Genomic DNA, 21,504 nt, shown 5'->3' on the forward strand with positions numbered 1-21,504 from the left:
ATTAGATCAGTATGAAATTAAATCCTAGTTCTATTGACATTGAGCTATGTAATCATGACCTTGATTTTACCTTTATGAGTCTCATCTGTACAGTGAGGATGACCCTACCCATGCCTACCGCAGAGACTTGTGAACATTGAATGAGATTCATGTTGGGCAATTCAAAGAGAGTTTTTAATAGTTGTGCATAATTCAGTACTTTTCCAGGGACATAGTCCCTCTGGGTAAGAGGGATGATTTTCCCAGTCATGCTCTCTGAATTTTGGCATGTGAATGCTTCCTTTTACCAATCTAAGATGTACCAAGAGCAGGGCACCGTGACCTTAAAGATTAGGAATGTGAGCTGACAAATCAAAGAATTCAGTGACACCCAGGTACACGTGGTGGATAGTGATCACCACTGTTCCCTTGACAAATGACAATGTACTTTACAACAAAAAGGAATGTGTTAGCCATTACTTCATGCTGTCCTTCTGAACTGTGAGAGTGTCAGGTATTCATATGTGGAAAACTGAACAAGAGATAAACAAATGTGACTTAATTTGCAATCTTTGTCTTTTTAGACTAGTCAATTATATTATATATTGACTGTAATGCCTTTTCAGACTTATAAATTATATATTTTCTGTTACATTTGGAAAGTTAAGTCCATGTAATAGACTTATCAACTACTCAATAAAATAAAGCAGTGATTATTATTACTGCATCAGCCAAGGTTCTATATTGCAAGCAACAAAATCTGACTCTGGCTTACTAAGAAAGAGAGTTTATTGAAAATATATTGAGTAGCCCACAGAATCATTAGGCGGGCTGGGGAACCAGGGTAACTGCTAATCTTTCAGGAGCTGATCTGATAAGAAAAGCAAGAAAACTTTGGCCCCCACCATTGAACATTAGATGCCAATGCTCTATTCTTGGAAACTTGTCATTTCTGAGGAACTTGGCCTTATTGCTGTATTAGAGAAGAAGGAGCTCTCAGGCCCTTCCTTTCTCCATCACTAGGTCTTGGAGGCCTCTGGTGGTGCACTGGCTATAAGAGAAGGTGGATGAGTTTATTCTTTTATTTTGAGAAAATAGAATCTAAGGCCAGGCATGGTGGCTCATGCCTGTAATCCCAGCACTTTGGGAGGCCGAGGTGGGTGGATCACCTGAGGTCAGGAGTTCAAGACTAGCCTGGCCAACATGGCAAAACCCTGTCTCTACTAAAAATACAAAAATTAGCCAGGCGTGGTGGCAAGTGCCTATAATCCCAGCAACTCAGGAGGCTGAGGCAGGAGAATCTCTTGAACCCACGTGGCGGAGGTTGCAGTGAGCCGAGATCACTCCGTTGCGCTCTGTCCTGGGCAACAGAGCAATACTCTGTCTCAAAGGAAAAAAAAAGAAAAGAAAAGAAAATAGAATCTATAATATAAGGAACCCCAAACTTAGAGTGTCGAAAAAGATGTTGTAGATCCACAAACAAGACAGGCATCCACTGTAATAGTTAATTGTTATTGTCATCATCATTATTACTGCCCCTAGTGATCCAATAAACATTTATTGAAGCACAAGCAAGTGTGAGGTATTCTCTAGAAGAAAAATTAGTAATAAAGGCCCTCAACCAGCTCTCACCTGGGAATAATAAGGCATGTACCTCAAATTAAAAAAAAAACTTATTCTAAGTTGTTGAAAAAGGAAATTTGATGTAGACTTGAGTATTGCAAAGGGCTTCTTGTAGCCACTTAGAAAAACTTGAGTCTCGAGGTACCTGTGTAATTTGGTTACCAGGACTCTTTCTCCATCCCAGAAGTTAGAGCAGGGGTTCTCAAAGTTTCACACACATCAATCACCAGGAAGACTCGCTAAAACAGATTGGTAGACATCACCCACAGAGTTAGTGAAGAGGGACAAGAATTAAAATCTTCATCAAGTTCTGAGGGTAATACTTTAAAAACCAAAGAATTAAAAAAAAAAAAACCTTCAGAACTAGAGACATGGAAGAAAGAATAAACCAGTGGGATTCAACGGAAAAGGAGATAGCTACATTCAAAAGATAATCTGTGTAAGGGAAACATCAGGAACAAGATTGGAAACATAAATTTAGACCAGGCATTCAGATGTGGATTGTGCTTGAATGCCCTCCTGAGGTGCATGGAGTTAATGCTACAGACAGGAGAAAATGATAGTTGCCATTGGGCAATTTATTCCAATTAACGTGTAATGGAGACTTTATTGAGTCTAGTATTGTACTGAGTGCTGAGAATAATACAGTTACGTTTGATTTTTTCAATAAGCAAATCCTTTAATTATTCTCAAGAGAAAGGAAGACCAATCCAAATGTGAAGTGGGCCTTCTACGGTGACTTACCAAAGCAAATGAACAACTAAAATTAATGATATTTGAGAAAAAAATCAAGAAGATGTCTAAAGAGAAACCACTGTCCTTGCTACTAGCTTGCTGTGTGAGCTTGAGCACACAATGGATCCCCTCTGGTTTTCAAATGCATTGGTTCTTAACAAGTAATTTCTAAAGATCTTCCTGTCTCTAAAGGTATATGAGTCTATGATTAGACTGACATCTGAAGAAGAGACATGACTCAATGGTAATTCAACATTATAGGACTAGAAAACTGAAAAAATTATGAATCCATAAGAAAGATAAAAATAATGTTAACATTTTTCATCTCAACTGGAAAATACTATGACCTTGCCTCAAAGCAGAACAACAACCACAACAAAAACTAGTTCATCAGAATGCCTTTGTTTAAAAAGTTGCACTCAATTTTGGAGGTTAAGAATAGATAATGTATTGGGAGGCAGCAGATATGCATATAGATGAAGCCTAATTCAGTGCAAACCTGTTAGTTTATTTATGTTATTAATATGATACCCTAGAGGATATAAACCAATTAAAAACCCATTTCAATTATTAATTGGGTCCCCTAATTGAAGGGACATAATAAATTAATTAAAATGTCCTCAGCTCTATTCACTAAGGAAAACACCTAAGTCAGAGAATGGATTGGACAAACAGGTATTAAACTCTTAAACTGGGCCCTATTCAACAGATAGAAAAAGTAGCTAATTTACAGGAGGAGGTGTTTGAATGAGAAGCCCAGGACAAGAGAGCTGAAGAGATGGATTTTCCACTTCATTCTGTGGATGTAGTGTCCCAGACATGCCATCTAAATATGTCAGGATTCAGTTTACTTAATTGTAATGTAAAAACATTGAATCAAATAATTTAAAATGTTCCTCTCTTGTGGTGGCCATTATGAGTCGCAAATGAGTTCTTGAGCCAAAAATGTCAATCCTAAAACTTCCAGCGATAATGAATCATTAATTAAGTTTTTACTGTGCAGACTCCAAGCCTCATCTTGTGCTCAGAACTAAAAGGTAGGAAGGTGAAAAACAGTTCTTGATCTCAGGCAGCTCACTATCTCAGAGTGTCAGAAGTAGGTACTGAACATGTGAAGAGAAAATAGAGACTTGGAGTGAAACTACATTGGCCTCAAGTCACAGGTCTGAAAAGAGATGGGCCTTAATTTTCTGTTTTCTGGAGAAAAAAAAAATGGCAAAAATAACATTTCAGAGGGTCACTGTGTTTATCAGATAAGATAGATGTAAAGATTATAACACAACACCTGGTAGACAGTATTCAGTACAAAGGCTGTTTTACTTTCCCATGTCCTTTCCTATAAATAGAGATGTGCTGTCCTCCGGGGAGGTTCTTAGAGAATATCATGTTACTTAAGAAAAGTGATTTTTCCTGTTATTTTGTACTGAACTATTAGCCAGGGTTTGGGGAAAGCACAAAAAACAACAAATGGTTTCAATGGCCAAATTTCAATAGATTAAAAGAAGCTCATTTGAACGGAATTTTTTTTCATTTTGTAACTGGGAAATATGCCATACATATCAAAGAGGGTATATAAATATGTATGTACATGTTAAAGAACATTAATAAAAGTAAATAAAGTAGGCCGGGTACAGTGGCTCACGCCTGTAATCCCAACACTTTGGGAGGCTGAGGTGGGCGGTTCACTTGAGGTCGTGAGTTCGAGACCAGCCTGGCCAACATAGTGAAACCCTGTCTCTACTAAAAATACAAAAAAATTAGCTGGGTGTGGTGGTGGGTGCCTGTAATCCCAGCTGCTCGGGAGGCTGAGGCAGGAGAATCGCTTGAACCCTTGAGATAGAGGCTGCAGTGAGTCGAGATCATGCCACTGCACTCCAGCCTGGGTGACAGTGAGACTCTGTCTCAATACATTAAATTAATTAATAAATAAATAAATAGAGCCCCCTGTACCTAACATCGAGCTTAAGAAATACCTTGAAGGTTTCTAAATGTACCTCTGTAAACTATTTCAGCATCTTCAGAGGTAACTGAATTTTTTGTGCCAATAATTTCACAACTTTGATTTAAATTTTTATTATATGTATGTATGCCTAAAATATGTACTATTTGGTAATAGCTGGTTTTGAACATTAAGTATATAGAATAATATTTTATACTCTATATATCCAGTGATGATTTGCTTCTTTCACACATTCGATTTTTGAGATTCATCCATATTGTTGCATGTAATTAGTTTATTCATCTTTACTCTTATATAATATTCCATTAAATGAATAATCACAAATTTATATATCCCACTATTAATGAACATTTTTTGCTATTGAACACAGTTCTTCTACAGATGTTGTTTCATATCCTTGTTGACTAGCATATGAGCTTCTCAAAGATACAGGACTTTAAGAGTGGAATCACTGGCTACCAGATGTGCTGAGCCTTATTAAACATGCCAAATTATTTTCCAAAGTGGCTGTTTAAATGGGGAATCCCACCAGTGATTATTCCACTCATGTGAAAATGCTTGATATTTTCAGATGTTACAGTGGTTTCCAATCTGGTAAGTAAACAATTAGCTCTTCTCTGATTACTAATAAAATTGAGAATATTTTCATATGATTTGGGGTTGATTTGTGGTTTTCCTATTCTGAAATGTTTGTTCACATATTTTGCCCATTTTTATATTGGATTGTCTTTTTTTATTGGTTCATAAAAGTTTTTATTGAGTACAATTTCTGCACTAATTCTTTGCTGGTTTTATTTATTACAAATATCATTTCCTAGGGCTTGTCTTCTTTTCAATCTCTACATAATGTCTGTTGAGAAACAGATCTTAAAACTATGGTAGCTTTTCTTTTATAGTTTGAGCTTTTTTATCTTAAGAAATTTTTGTAAAGACCAAAAAACTGGAAGAATCATGAATCCATGAGAGAGATAAAAATAATGTTAACATTTTTCATCTCAATTGGAAAATACTACGACCTTGCCTCAAAGTGGAACAACAACCACAACAAAAAACTAGTGCATCAGAATGTCCTTGTTTAAAAAGTTGCATTCAGTTCTGGAGGTTAAGAATAGATAATGTATTGGGAGGCAGCAGATACGCATACAGATGAAGCCTAATTCAATAAAAACCTGTTAGTTTATTTACATTATTAATATGATAACTTATATTTACTATATGGCCTCCAATGTTTTTACTTAATCTTGCCAGACTTCTGTTCATTTTATTCGCCTTTTTCAATGAACTTTTATAGTTCTAAATCCTTTGTAATGATGTATTTTTTTCTTTTTCATCATGTCTACTCTAACCTTTATTATTTGTTTCATTATTCATTCCTTAAGTTTTTTTCAAAATTAAGATAGATGCCTAATTTATTAGCTTTCAAGATATCTTCTTTTCTACCATAAGAACTTAAAACTATATATTTCTCTTTAATTATTGTGAAATTTAAATGCCTCCCACAAAATTTCTTGCATGATATTTTTATTGTTATTTTGTTCTAAGTATTTTTGAATTTTCATTATGATTTCTCTTTTGGCCCCAAATTTTTCAGTAGTATATTTTTAGGTATATTTTAAAATTTCTAAAATAGAGAAGTTTAGATTATGTCTCTGTTTTTTTATTTCTGGCTTAATTGAATTTTATCAAAGATTATATTTCAAATGATTCTAATTTTAAAAAATTTATTGGGCTTTGCATTTCAGCCAAACTACATTCATTTTTGGTAAATGCTGCATTAGTTTTTAAGATACAGAAATTATAGAAATTATACATTTAAAATTGTTGTATCTTTTTAATTTAGTGAAAATATTATAGTTCTGCATTGACTCTCCTCAGGTCTAGGAAAGTGTCTTGATGTATTAGTTTTCTCTTATAGTCTTCTGTTATTACATTTGAGTTTATAATTTTTCCATCATTTACTTACAATTACACTGCATCTTTCTCTTTTTGCTGTGTTTATTTTAAGCAGCACATAGTAGAAGTCACTTTTTTTTTTTTTTTTTTTTTAAAGACATGAGGTGTCATTTGGTCACCCAGGCTGGAGTGCAATGGCACAATCATAGCTCACTGCAGCCTTGAACTCCTGGGCTCCAGGTATCCTTCTGCCTTAGCCTCCCGAGTAGCTGGGACTACAGGGGTGCACCACAGTGCATGGCTGAGTTTTAAAGCAAATTTTGTAGAGATGGGAGTATTTCACCATCTTGCCCAGGCTGGTCTCCAACTCCTGGGCCCAAGCAATCCTTCCACCTTAGCCTCTCAAAGTACCAAAATTACAGGAGTGAGTCACCACACCCAGCCAGAAGTCCATTCCTAACCCAGTAAAAGAGTCTTGATTTTTATGTATTGATTAGCCTGCTAACCTTGATTAGGATAAACTATACATATTGTTTTATTTCTAAGAGATTATTTGTATTTTAGTTTGTCCTGATTTATTTTTCTGCTTATTTTCTATCTCATTTTTTTCTTTTATTGATTGATTTTTGGTGGAATATTTCACTCTAGATTTTATTTTTCCCTTTAAAGTAATACGTGTGTACTCTTTCATGTTTAGCCCTTGAAATTTTTAACAATATAGATGATTTAAAATAACTCAGAATGTATCAACTCTAATCACTTCTTTCCAACTTACATGTTTTTGGCTAGTGTTTTCATATCACTTAGACTTATTCTTAAGCCACTGTCATTGGTCAGCATTTTTATTCTTTTCAACAACCAGGGTTTGTTTTAATTTACACACACAATTGCCTTTTATTTCCATGATCCCCTTAAATGTCTGAATTTCCTTCTAAAAGTATTTTCATTTCTCCTAATGTACATCCTTTATTCTTAAGGGTAATCCATTCTCTAAGATTTTGTTTGTGTTTCTGAAATTTTTTTTTTTGCCACCATTAAAAAAAAAACATACAGAGACTGAAACTAGGGTGGCTCTCATTACTTTGTTATCTAGAAGTTTAAGGTCACAATTTTACTGTGCTCTGACTTTTACCTTGAGAGTTCCAATGATCATCTAATTTCATATTCTTTGTGGATGATTTGTTTCTCTTTTCTGGATGTTTCAGAGATCTTAGGCTTGTCGTTAGTGTGTTGCAGTTTGAAAAGAAAAAAAAGTGTCTATATATGAATCTTTTTCTTTTTTAAGTCTTGCTTGAGATGTGTTTTTTCCCTGAAATGGAAGATCACTGGTTTTCATCACTTCAAGAACATTTTCAGCCATTATCTCTTTTCATTTGGGCCTTTGTCTCATTTCCTCCATATGCTGCTTCTGAAATTCTAAATTTTTAAAAATGTCTTTACTTTTCTATGCTATGTTATTTATTCAGGCACATTTTCAAGTTATCTAATTGTTTATTAGGATTTGGCCAATCGTATATAGTAAATTAATTTGCCCTGTGTGTTACAGATATTATTCCCCAGTCCTGTTTTCTTTTTTCTTCATTCATAGTAATTTTCATATAGGTGAATTTATTATTAATTTATTTCATGGTGTCAGTGGGTTTTTTTCTTTTAAAAGTGAATTACACACTTCAGGCTTATATAATAAATATTCTGCTATGTTTAAATGTTTATTTCATTTTATCCTTGTATATTCCAACTACATAGATTTCAATTTGGATTAAAGGAAGAATACTATAGAAAACTAGTTTTGTGTTTGTTTCTAAATGGCAAAAGCATTTTGAAAGTATAAATGTCTTTACTGGATTAGTGGACTTCAAGCTCCTTCAGGGAGGCCACTCCACCTCCTCATCATTAAACACATGGAACTAACTTCAGTGACTAACAATTAGAAGTTGCTCTATATATACTTTGAAGTTATTTTATAAACAAATTAGCAACCTTCAGAAATGTGCAAATTAATACATTATATTTAAATTTCTGACTTCAGAAATTTTATGTAAAAATGCAATACAGCCTAAACTGTGTATAAATTATACATAAATACATATCTTTTATGTTAACGTATAGCAAATGTTTACATATTTATGTAACATTAAGAATTCTTTCATATTATTTTATTATTCTCTTTATAGTCCTACTAAATAGTATATTAAATTATAATTTTTATAAATGCATCCATTTTATTAAGTTCATTTACCATATTTAATTTAACTTATTATTTGATGTTGGCAATTTAGGTAGTTTCTGATTATTTTCATTACAGTAGATTATACTTCAGAAACGTATTTGTGTAGCTAGCAATGTGTATGTGCTGTGGCATGACTAATTGCACAGTAGGAACTTTGTACAAGGTGTATGTTCAAACCTAACTTCACTTCTACTTACTGGCAAATTACTTGACCACTCTGGGCTTCACTGGGCCAAGCTCACAGGGTTTTCACTGGGATTAAGTCGAAAAGAGTATGTGGACTTCACCCAGTGTAAACTCAACGAATGCCAATTGACTCTACCCTCCCTAAGCCTTTCTCTTTATAATAAAGATATATCAATAGAATTATTTAGTCAAAGACTATGGGCAGCTAATGGCTATTGCTAAGTATGTAACTGATAGCCACTGCCTGAATGAATGACTCATGACTATTTAGCCTAGAGCAGTATAGTAAACATGAGCATCACTTACATCACATAAACAGCACAACCTACAAAGAATGTCCCCCCACTTTATAGATGAGGGAGTGAAGCACAGAGAGGTAAGTGGTTTTCTAAAACTACACAGCTGAAAAATGGCAGTCAAATGACAGACTTGTATCCAGGCTTTTTAACTCCAGTGATTGTATACTATGATGCCTGAAACTTTTACAATCATGTGCCTGATACTAATTACTTTCTATTTCATGACACATTTTAATAAAGTTTCTTAATTTAAAATTGCACAAGATTTAGGGCAGCTTTTATTTTCTTTCATAGTCATTTTCCACTTAGTCATACAGTACTTCAGTGTTAGTGATTTCACAAATGTATATATATGCCTCCTCTGCTTATTTTAAGCTTCTTTAAGAGTTAGACTAACTTCACATACTTCTTTTTAATTCTCTATAATATCTCCATAGTGGCTAATTGGTAAATACTTATTGCTTGATGTTTAGACAGTCTAAATATTTCATTTCTCTGTGAAATATTCTTCTTATAATAAGCCAATAGAAAATTAAAGTTGTCATAAGAAAACAAATCTAAAGAGAAAAAGAAATGTGTCCAAAGGTCATGTTTGATGCATGCTACAGAGTGTTCTAGACCCGTATCTTCAACAATTTTTTGTGAAAATAATCCTATTACAGTTTCCTGAAGGTCTTCGAATAGAAGAGTATCAACACTAGAATCTTCCTAGCTAGTAATCTTGCCAGTCTTGCATGTGGGTGGGAAATAACCAACCAGCTTGAATGCAGGTAACAGTTTATAATCTAAGAGACTATCTCAAACTGCCTTGGAAACCTAGTCTAAAATTAGCACCATGCCAAACATGGTGGATGTTTGTATTATTGTTTCTGATTTGAGAGATGAAAGCATAACTCCAAACTCAAGAGGCAGCAGGAAATATGGACAGAAATTCAAACCAATTTTGATGATTGCATTTGCCACCAACAAGCTGAATAAACTAAGCTGCTTTCCTGGTACATGGAGCTTCAGTAAAAGGTACAGATAAATAACTCCCTTAACTTCACAGGGATGCTGTAAAGATTAATGTGATAATATATTATCATTGACCCTGTAATAGGCACCTAGGAAATTATGTTCTTGCCATGATTAAAAGATTACTTATGAGGAGCACCTACTTTCTATTCCTTCTATAGCCATCTGGGTTTTGAGGGCATCCAATTATTACAAATATAAATTGAGATATGTTTAAAGATATAAAGTATAGATATTGTTTGTTCTTCAGATCAGTAATTATATATTATACTGCTGCTACTGTAACTAAACTATAAAATCATACTAATACATTTGTGTGAATTAACAAATAAAACATTAAGTAAATCAATTATTGTTATTTATTATATTGAACTTCAAAATATACTAACTTTCCTTAAGATGCAGTTAGAAAAATTATCGGCAAGGCAAAAATTGCCTAATAAATTTTATTTTTACATATGGAGAAAATATTTTCTCCATCAAATAGTCTTATTTTGTTCAATGAACTTGAAGAGTAAAACCATCACTTAAAAATGAATTAAATGGTAGTCATAAAATTTTCTCCAAATCTGCCAAATAAATGACCACATGAAAAGAACTACAGCATACATGTATGAGTCAGTAAATTTAATACTGTCATTGAGAAAATATGGATATATAATGTTGATCTACTCCCAAAGCATATATTTTAGAAACTCTGTGGGTTAATTTCAGTGCCTGCTCCAAGAGGAGTTGCATTTATGCCCATAATGTATAACATAGTTATTATAAGTACTGAGAAATATTTTTTTCCCTGAAAGCCAATCTACTGAGTCATCTAGGCTGGTTTGAAGTACTCAGATCTGCATGCTGTTTCCTTCCAGTTAGTGGAAGAGCAGCCGGACTCTCAATGCCATTCCCTCCAGCTCTGTCACTCACTCTGAAGTTGAGAGGGAAGATGAAGCCAGGCTGACTCCGGTCAGCAGTGCAATGATGAGGGTCACCAACATCATTGTTCATCGCATCTTGACTGAGAGACACAGGGGAAAAAAACAGATCCAAAGCCTTCCCATGCGACAAGCAAAGCAAGCAAAAACAATTTTAATGATGGAAAATATTTACTTCATTTCTTTTTTCTTTTTGCTTAATCAGATCTATTAACACATTCAAAGATAAGAGACAATGAAGGGTTAAGACAAAAAACCCATCTGTTGGGCCATGCAAGTTGCCACCTTTGATGGGAGAAGCTCTGTGCATATCCTCAATTATTTTCAAGTGCATGACTAAGAGCATAATGGAGAGATATATGACTTTATTTACAAGGCAATGGGCACTTTCATCTGACGCTAGGGTACTATTACATGATATACATATTCAACTCAATGGGATTTTATCATATGTATTTTGATGGGAGAGAAAGAGAAAAAGAAGGTAAAGGAAAGAAAAGAAGTAGAAAAGAAGACATATCCATTAAATTGATACTGATATTCAGCTTGTACAGTCGTTCAGTGTGCAAATATTCCAGAACTAGCATAAATTGCACAAATTGGGAGCCCAGAATCTGCCTTCTGCCGGCATCTTGGTTGCCATATGCCTCAAAAAGCCTTAGCAGCTCATCCCATTAAATGTGTTTAAAGACCTCATTTTTGGATCAACATAGCCTATGTGAAGAAGCCAACTCCTTTATCAGGGGTTCAGCTGAATATACAGTGATCAATTCCAGTGCTGGAGGAAACACTGACTTTGCTCAATTTGGTGAGAGAAGGTCTCTTACATGGCACCCACCAAAGGGAGTTCCAAGGGTAATTTCAAAATATCCAATTTTCTTCTTGTTTATGCTCTGACTTTATAAACTAACCTTCATGTGAGGGGCACCTTCATTTTATTTCCAAGTGTTCTCAGTTAATACAGCCTTTTTGCAGAAGACGGTAGCCCAACAACAGCTCATAAATGAGAAAGAGCTGTGAAGGTAACAGATGCAAAGCTGTATGCAGAATAAGGCATGGAGCAAAAGGGAAAGGGTGCAAGAGAAAGAAGAAGCAAAACCAAAAAGTGGAAAGCATAAAAAGGGAAGCCAACAGTAAAAATGGGCACATGGATTGAATTTTGTAGGCTTTCCAGTACCCTTGACCCATGTAGAATTGTTCAAAATATACACTTTATTTGTGTCTGTGATTGTACTTTAATGTCTGAACTTGCCATACTCAAGTTGATCTGAGGTTTGAAATACTAGCCTTTCATTAATCTAATTGTACTCCCAATATTTAAATAATTGTTGAAGGAATTCATAAGTTCTCCCATGTTGAATCACTCTTTGACTAAAGGAATTCATTAGGTTTTTCTTTCTTTCGGCTTCTCTTAATGAAGTTATATTGGAAACAAAAGTTCATTTATGAATAGGAAGAGGTAGAAAAATTATGTGGAATTGGACAGCACATAAAGATAGAGATCAGAAAGTCTTATTTTTCAAAATTATTTTGAAGATTTTAATAATGTTTTATTCATTATAGTAATTTTTTTATTTACCGTACACTGGCCCACCTAAGCAGCATCAACTGAGGACACAATGCTTGGCTGGATTCCCACGAGTGAACTTTTACTGGATAACAAATGCTTATTTTAAAGACTGATGCAGATCTTTATCCGTTAACCTAATGCAAATTGAAACGTTAGTAGGTATCCAGGAATAGGCTAGGTGGAGTCGAAACATATAAGAAAAATAAACAACACATTTTCTTTACCCTAAGAATATCCATTATTGTCTGGGGCAAACCAAGTGAAGATAGAAGAAACAGAAAATAGAAGATTACTATCACATTGCTCTATTATGCCTTTCTTGCGATGAGTGCTATCGGACTTCAGAAATGGGAGATTAACATGTAGGCTCCAAGGGCCAGAATCAACTTCATGAAAAAGGTGGAATTTTAATTGGGCATTGAATAACGGGTAGAATGCGACTAAGCAGTGAAATGAACACAAGGGCTTTCCAGACTGAAGAAAATGTCTTAACATAAAGCACAGAATGGTTATAGGCAGTGTTTGGAGAGAGTGGGAAATGTACAGCAGGGCTGGCAGACATGGGGAGGAGGTTCAGGTTTGAGGGTACCCAAAAGGAACTGTGAACAGTTTTATTTGTGGCAAGATACAACTTGCTGTGGCTATAGTTTCTTTTTATATCCAAATAAAATACCATGATCCAATCTCAGCTGTGAGAAAGCCTGCACCCTTCTCCATTTCCTGAGGGTTCCAGGGCAGGAGTGCTGATGTTCTCCTGCACCTACCTCTGCCATCCTCTCCATCTTACTTCTGCTTCTCCTTCCACATCTTTCCTTTTACAATACCTATTTACTTCTACATCTCCTGAACCTTCTAGGTACTACCTGGCTCTGTGCATAGACGCAGTCTGTCCCCTTCATTGCTGGAACCACCACTAATTCAAAGTGGTACAGAATATAATATTCTATAAGGTACAGAATATTACATTCTAACTGAAGATTAGGGGAATTATACAGAGGTATTGGGGGGATATTACAACAAAATGGCAAACAGCCTAGGATTCATAAATATGACTATTAAAATTTTTTAGCCATCTCTATCCCAAGACATTTTTTAGAAAGCCTTATTCTTGCTTAGAATCCAGCTGGCCACAATTTCCTGATGTCTCTGTGTGTCTGTGTGTGTGAGTGTTTGTATATAATGTGTTTGTCTCAATTTCCATATTCTCCTATTTCTAGAATACACCACTACTTCTACCCCTAAAACCAGCAAGGCTCAAAGGCAAACTTCTTGACACTTGATACTTCAGAGTAATTTTGTTCTTCTGTCTCCACTTCCACCCTGGACCAGTCTTGGGGACCTAATTTTGAATAATCTAAAAATTTCATCAGTGTGTTTTCCTAAACAAAAGAACATCTACTCCAGAGATGAATTCTGCTATTCTCCTATAATGCAGAAAACAGCTGCAGCCATTTCTATATTTTAGTGATTTCTTTTTCTTGCCTGTTACATATTATTTAAGCTTGATTAGCTAAGCAAATCACTCAGGTTCAGGAGCAAGGAAGGGGCATAACAAAGAAAATTTTTTAGGACGGCAAAGCTCATATGAAGAAGGCTCTGGACAGTGCTTGGTTAATACTTGGGGGAAAAACAAAACGACCTTCCCTTTGTTTTGTTTTGTTTTTTTGTCTTTCGCCATATTCAACAAAATAAACTCTAGCAAATAAAAAGAAAATCACTATATGAAAGCAAGGCGATAACACTGAAAGTGCGGAGTGGGAAAAACTGGCTACGTAGATAGCATAGTTCTATTATTTTCACAAAATATTTTGCCCTTCACTGGTGACCCTTTGCATCTGTTGCATGTGGTGCTGAGCCAGGGACATTACGAGAGTCAATGGGGATAAAGTAACAGACTCCAGTTCCCTAATGGGAGAGAAGCCCTCATTTGTGCTGTTGTAAGTGTGCATTCTGAAGACTTACAAAACCATTTAGGTTTTTTGAAGCTTTTAGATTTCCCTGAAAATCACCAAACCGCCATCTTAATTTGTGCAATTAGTCTGTGTTTAGGAAGTGTGTTGACAGCAGTCTTTTTGAAAAGGGAGGTATGTGTGAGTAAATAGTTCAATTTGTCCTTTACAGGTCCTGGGAAGAACATTCAACTGTGGGGCTCGTTTGACAGAAGCTGTATTTAGGGTGTTTTCCCTGAATGCAGCTGCAAGATTAGAACCTGGATAAAAACCCAGGAGTATAAAATGTTCAACTGCCAGCAGGCACCATACCTAGGCAGGGTCAAGGCCCCAGACAAATGGCACTGTGCCAGGTCCATCTGCCCCTCTCTTAGTCACTTGGATAAAATCTAGGTAAGATGAACTTTGCTGGCAGCCTTGATCAATGAAACTGGAGCACAAATATCACAATCTGTTATCAGTAGATAGAAGTGGTTTTGGGTCCAAGCCAATCTCCAAGGGGAGGACCTGAGATTCACAGGCTGGTGGTAATTTTTATGTCAGTGACCAGGTAGTTATGCCCTTTCCTTTTTCCTGAAGCTCTGAATCACAGAATCCACTAAGGGGCAGCTCTGTGGTCAAGAATGAACTTGGCACAAAACTTCGGCCACCTGTTATTCTCAAGGCACAGCCAAGGAGGCAAGATGTGGGCAAAGACTAGATGTCCCTTGCCATAATAAGACCTTTTCCTGCAGGCAGCCCTTGACTTTCCTCATCAACAGTGAGACTACAGCCAGCCTGCTTTGTCCATTTGTTAAAGCAAAGTATGAATTGCTACTCTTTATTGTCCTGAAAAGTCACTCTCTTTGGTGATGCCTATGTGTATCAGGTGCTTGGCTGTGATTGAACAGCTTTTTCTGTAGAGAAGGAAGCACCACCTTGTATTCCCACTAAATGTCTTGGTCTGCCTCTTGGTGCACACTATCCCATGATGGATGCATGTATAAATTCAAACTGCATGTCTTTTATGAGTTGCATGCTGTTTCTCCAGCCTTTTTTTTTATATATAGCATCCTCCTGCTTGCAATGAAACAAGCGTATTGGGTTTTATATGGTTATTAAATTTCACATAAGACAAACTATACAAAGGCTTTTTATGTAGCTGTAGACCTCTTCACAATACCTTTTGTTTTTTCCCCTCACCACTGCCACACCCCCTAACTCCCCATTCTGTTTTCTTCTTTTTTCCTCTGGTCTTGAAACTTCTTATTCAAAACATTCTGGAGACTTCCATTTTTCTTTTTCTGCCTGTTTCTTGCTTGCTTTTGTGAATTCAATGTCTGGGAATCATTCTTTTTAACTATGGAGGAGCACACGAATGAAGGTCTATAATGACAACATCTGTCTTTCCTAAACAGATGTTGGGATAATCCCTGATTGCACGCTTAGTATTTGGGTCAGTACAACCCAACATTCACCCTGAGAGTGAGGGTCCTCTGGTGTTCCTAGGGCAAAGGCAGATATTTGATTATCTCAACTGTACGTTATTCTTGATGGTAAACCTCATTTTTGAACACACAGGTGCTAATCTACCATCTACTGTACAACAACATTTAGTTGTATGTATTATACTATAAATTAGGTCGCACACAAAGCCAGTGTCCACATTATGACATTTGTTTACAAAATAATGTGCATAGGTTCTATATTATCTTGAGGTATATTTCTTTATGCAATAAGTCCAGATAAACATTCCACTACATTACATGCTATCCTAATTAACAGTAGTCAAATATTCCCAAAGGCTTTTTCGGGTTTAAGTTAATCCATGGTTAATCATGACCTTCACATGAAAACTTGGCTCTAGTATTATTTCCCAAAGAAAACTACAATATACCAGCCATACTTTGCCAACACCAGAATGCTTACGACATGATGAACAAGTTGCACATATACCCTTACGAACAAGTCAAAGAGTTGTAATTCAGATGGCAGGCTGGGAATGTATTATTCTGAAGAATGTAATTCAAGATGCCTGGGAAATATGAAGCACGGGTCATCCCAAGCTACATACTCAGGAAAAACAGCCTTTAGAGGGAAGCAATGCTTGAGCAGAAACCTGTATGAAAGGAGGGCACCAGACATGGAAATACCTAGGGAAGAGGACAAGAGGCATAAGGAAAAGCAAACACAAAGTACCTTATATGAGAATGAGTGTGGAAACAGGAAGGAGGACCATGTGGCTGGAGCAGAGTCCGCTGGGGAGAAGGTGGAAGGAAATGAGGTCAGGAAAGTAGCCAAAGGCAAGATCAGGGTCTTGTAAACCTTTAAAAAACATCTTGAATCTTACTCTAAATGTGGAAAGCACAAGTAAATGAGAGCAAAGGAATGATAAATAAAGACCAAGATAATACAATAATTATGTTACAATGTAATGAGTAAGAGCTATTTAAAAATATAATCCCAGAAAAGAAAATGCCTAATATTTCTTAGGAAACCAAGGCAAGTAAAACTGGCTTTGATCTTGAAGTACTTGGCTGAGAAAGGGGAAAATGTGTTTCAGGCTGAGGCAACAGTTACGTGCAGAGACAACAATACACATAAAAGTAGAGGAGGAAAAAATGCCGTAATATATTCAGACAACCCTTGAAATAGTCAATCTGGTTGGAGAATGGGAGGAAGTGGCATAAGGTAAGGTTAGTATCAGATATTCAATGTCCCTGTATGTCTCCCTAAGGAATCTGGACCTCAGGCAGCAGGCTAGGGAAACACTGAAATATTTCAAGCAAGGAAGTTATGCAGCATGATCATAGTTTTATTTTGGAGTAATAAATCTGTCTGTAGTGTGAAGAATTAATTGAAGCACAGGGGACTATCTGAGGTCAGGACTACCAGCTGGATAACTTGAAATAATCTATTTGAGTAAGAAGAAATGAACTAGGGCAATGACAGTAAAGAGAAATATATTGGAGGGTTATTTGGAAGGTATGGCCTCACAACTAGATGTGAGTGGTAAAACTGAAGGCTGTCAAGCATAATTTCTTGGCTCATGGTTTGAGGAATTGAATCTATGGTGATATCATTACCCAGTATAGAATGGAGGATCAGGTTTGAGCCTAGATGTATTTTCAGATTTAATAAAAAATGTAATCTGTGAAATAGAGTAGATACTCAATGGAACAAAGACCTAGGGAAGGTAAGAGAAAACACCAATAAGAGCATAAGTCTAACAGCTTTCGCAAAGGATGAGGGACAGCTTATTAAGTAGAAAAATGTGTAGTGGTTGATGAAAACCTGGGTAAATTCAGAAATGGAAGGGTAAAAAATGTTAAGGGAGTTCAGTCTGAATTACCCCTTTCTCTATGTGTGTGTATTTGGATGCATACACATATAAATATGTATGGTATGTGCATGTGTGTATATATGTATACATTATTAAGTGTAGATTATGTATACATCAATATAATTATATAGACACACTAAGAGAAAAGGCTTTGTAGAAGATAAGTTAGATAAAACAGGTTTAAAAGGATGGATGACTTTGCACAGAACAAAAATAAAAAATGATGCTGAAATTTCAAGCCTAGGTGGTTAAGTATGGTATCATCCTTTGAAGAAGCTGAGGAAACAATTTGGGTACTAGCTTATTGGTAGGAGAGGGTAAATTATTAATTTAATTTCAGACATGTTGAATTTGAGATGATGGTAAGTTTTCAAAATATATATGTTCACTAAAAAATTGAAATTGCACTGTTGTAGCATAAACGGGTAGTCTGAGCAAAGTGGATAAATTTGCAAAAAAGGTAATGGTTGAAGCTGTAAAGTTATATGGGTTATCAGAAGCAAAAAGAGAAAATGGTGAAGGAGAAACCCTTGGACAATTATCTCCCTTTAACAATTGCCTTCCTAGTCAGTGAGATGAAAAAGTCAAGGAGTTGGATATAACTTCTCCGGCGACTCCAAAGTCATTCATCACCACAGAGTCCTGAACTGGCTCTATGCTGGTTAATTACTTAAGGAAAAGTCTTCCTGAAGAAATCACTTAAGGAGGCAGGTGTCTTACACCAAATTAATTCCATACTGAGAATTGATGAAAACAGGATGGGGAATGCTTACTCACAGGAGAGTGTGTTAAGAATATCAGTAGGAGGGTCTATGCAGAACAACAAAAATAGGAAATGGAGAATAAGGCCATAAACATTGTAAATCACTGAATTTTTCAAAAGGACAACAAAATACAAAAATGGCATTCTGTGGCAGAAGATATGTTATGTAAACATGAATGTTCACCTCCATCATGGACAGGGTAAATTGGCCTTGTTAAAATGAATCATTTACACAGAGATTTCTCCAATATGAAGTTAAGTTTACAGATTGTAAATTCCAGAAAAAGACAACTAACCCATATTCCAATAATGGTGACAACCACATTTTCTCCATTCATCGTCCTTACCCCAATGCCACCAAGTATCTGCCACGGCCTCTGGAAACACTGATCTGGCTTCTTGGAACGTGAACTTGTCTGGGATAACTGCCCTTGCGAAAGAGGATTGGCTCATTCTCCAATTGGATGACTGCAGGGCCAGGACTGTGAAAATCTCATGTGTCCCATTAATTCTCTGAAATCTTTAAAAGGTTAGAAACATCAGAGTCTTGGAAATAAGTTAACATATGCGACTGAAGAAAGTATACAGAACTTTTTGAAAGACAGTCCAGGTTACAGCTGCTGATGAAACCCCAATGCCATCAGTCACCAAAAATATCTCTGGCAGAGGCTGTGCAGAATATGAAACTGTGGAAAGCTAGATTCTTTTAAGCATACAGATAAAAATAATTAAAGTTTGGACTTTATTATTTTTGATCTTTAACTTCCAAAGTGTTATATCTATAGCTTTATTTCTCTTCATAAATTTATTAGTAGGATAGTTTATATTCAGATGGAAACATTTTTGTGTTTTACATGTTGTACTACTGGATTGTCCTTGTATACTTTACTATTGAAGTATCTTAATGCTGTCATTTCATCTGATAAATAAATTTCCTACAAGCTCCATTGACAGTGTGGCTGGCCAAAATTTGGAGTGAAAAGTGTAACAGGAAGGGCAGTGTCAACTTTGGTTAAAAAGGCTGACCTTGAAGTTGATTATATGATGTATATTCCCAAACCATTTCATAACTTTATGAGGTGAGTATAAATCACAAAGTTGGTCCAAGGATAAAACCTGAAAATATTCAGGTTGCCATTGAAGGAGTAGCCTCATAAGGATAAAAGCAGTGTAATCTTATCTTGGTAGAGGCCAAAAACCTCTCATGTAGCAGATAACCACATTTTTATTGCATAGGCTTAGTACGTAAACTCAATGGGCTAAGAGGACAAAAAGTTGAAGAGTTTTAGGAAAGAGACCATCTTGTTCCTTTTCTACTACTGATTCCTATAAAAAGAGATGTCTATGTGTCTAATTTTATGCCACTACCATCCTGCCATCCTGTTTTGGTTACTATAGCTCTGTAGTATAATCTGAAGTAAGATAATGTGATTCCTCTGGTTTGGTTCTTTTTGTTCAGAATAGCTTTGACTATTCTGGGCCTTTTGTGGTTCCATATAAATTTTAGAACTGTTTTTTCTATTTCTGTGAAGGCTGTCATCGGTATTTTGATAGAGATTGCATTGAATATGTAGATCATTTTGGGTAGTATGGACATTTTAATATTGATTCTTCAAATCCAAGAGAATGAAATATCTTTCCATATTTTTGTATCCTCTTGAATTACTCTCCTCAGTGTTTTATAGTTTTTACTGTAGAGATCTTTCACTTCTTTGGTTAAGTTACTTCCTATGAATTTAATTTTATTTTAAGCTACTATAAATGGGATTGCATTTTAGTTTCTTTTTCACATTTTTAATATTTGCTGTTGGCATATAGAAATGCTACTGATTTTTGTATGTTGATTTTGTATCCTGCCACTTTACTGAATTTATTAGTGCAAATAGTATTTCTTGTTGTAATCTTTTGTTTTTTCCAAATATAAGATATTATCTGCAAAGAAGGATAATTTTACATTCTCCTTTCCGATTTGGATGCCCATTATTTCTTTATTTTGTCTGATTGATCTAGCTAGAGCTTTCAGTACTATGTTGAATAACAGTGGTGATAGTGGACATCTTTGTCATGTTCCAGATCTTAGAAGAAAGACTTTCAGTTTTTCCTATTTAGCATGATACTAAATGTGGGTCTGTTGTACATGAATTTTATTATGTTGAGGTATGTTCCTTCTACACAAGTTTTTTGAGGGTTTTTATTATGAAGGGGTGTTAAATTTTTCTTCTCTGATTTTCAGAATCACTTGAAATACTCATATGATTCATGGCCTTCATTCTGCTGACATGATGTATCACATTCATTAATTTGCATATATTGAAGCATCTTTGAATTTCTGGAATAAATATAACTTGGTCATGACAAATGATCATTTTAGTGTGTTGTCGAATTTTGTTGAGGATTTTTGCATCTATGTTCATCAGGGATTGCCTGTAGTATTCTTTTCTTTTCTTTTTTGTTATGTGTCTTTGTCTGGTTTTGGTATCAGGGTAATGCTGGTGTAATAGAATGAATTTGAGTTGGATTGGTATTATTTATTCTTAAAATGTTTGGTAAATTTTAGCAGTAAAGCCACCAAGTCCCAGGTTTTTCTTTGCTAGGAGACTTTTTATTATGGCTTCAATCTCAAGGCTTGTTATTTGTCTGTTCAGTTTTTAAATTTCATTATGGCTCAATTTTGGTGGTTTATATGTGTCTAGGAATTTATCCTTTTCTTCTAGGTTTTCCAATTTATTGGCAAATAATTGCTTATAGTTACCTCTAATGATCCTTTGAATTTCTGCAGTATCAGTTTTAATGTCTCATTTTCCATCTCTGATTTTATTTGAGTCTTCTGTCTTTTTTCTTAGTTTGGTTAAAAGTTTGTCAATTTTATTTATCTTTTCAAAAACCACCTTTTCATTTCATCCATCATTTGTATTGTTTTCTTCATTTCAATTTAATTTATTTCTGCTCTGTTCTCTATTATTTCTTTTCTTTTACTGATCCTTCGTTTGGTTTGCCCTTTATTTTCTAGGTTTTTTTTTTTTTTTCTTTGAGACAGAGTATGGCTCTGTTGCAA

General features: G+C 35.4%; 1 long non-coding RNA gene across 1 annotated transcript in view; it reads left to right on the forward strand.

Annotated features, from left to right (window-relative positions):
• Window positions 1-21,504, forward strand: part of LOC134758304 (uncharacterized) — a 223,030-nt gene that overhangs the window by 187,800 nt on the left and 13,726 nt on the right. The gene's annotated exons all lie outside the window — the stretch shown is intronic.

This window comes from Gorilla gorilla, chromosome 3 (genome assembly GCF_029281585.2).
Source record: "Gorilla gorilla gorilla isolate KB3781 chromosome 3, NHGRI_mGorGor1-v2.1_pri, whole genome shotgun sequence".
NCBI classification, from domain to species: domain Eukaryota; kingdom Metazoa; phylum Chordata; class Mammalia; order Primates; family Hominidae; genus Gorilla; species Gorilla gorilla.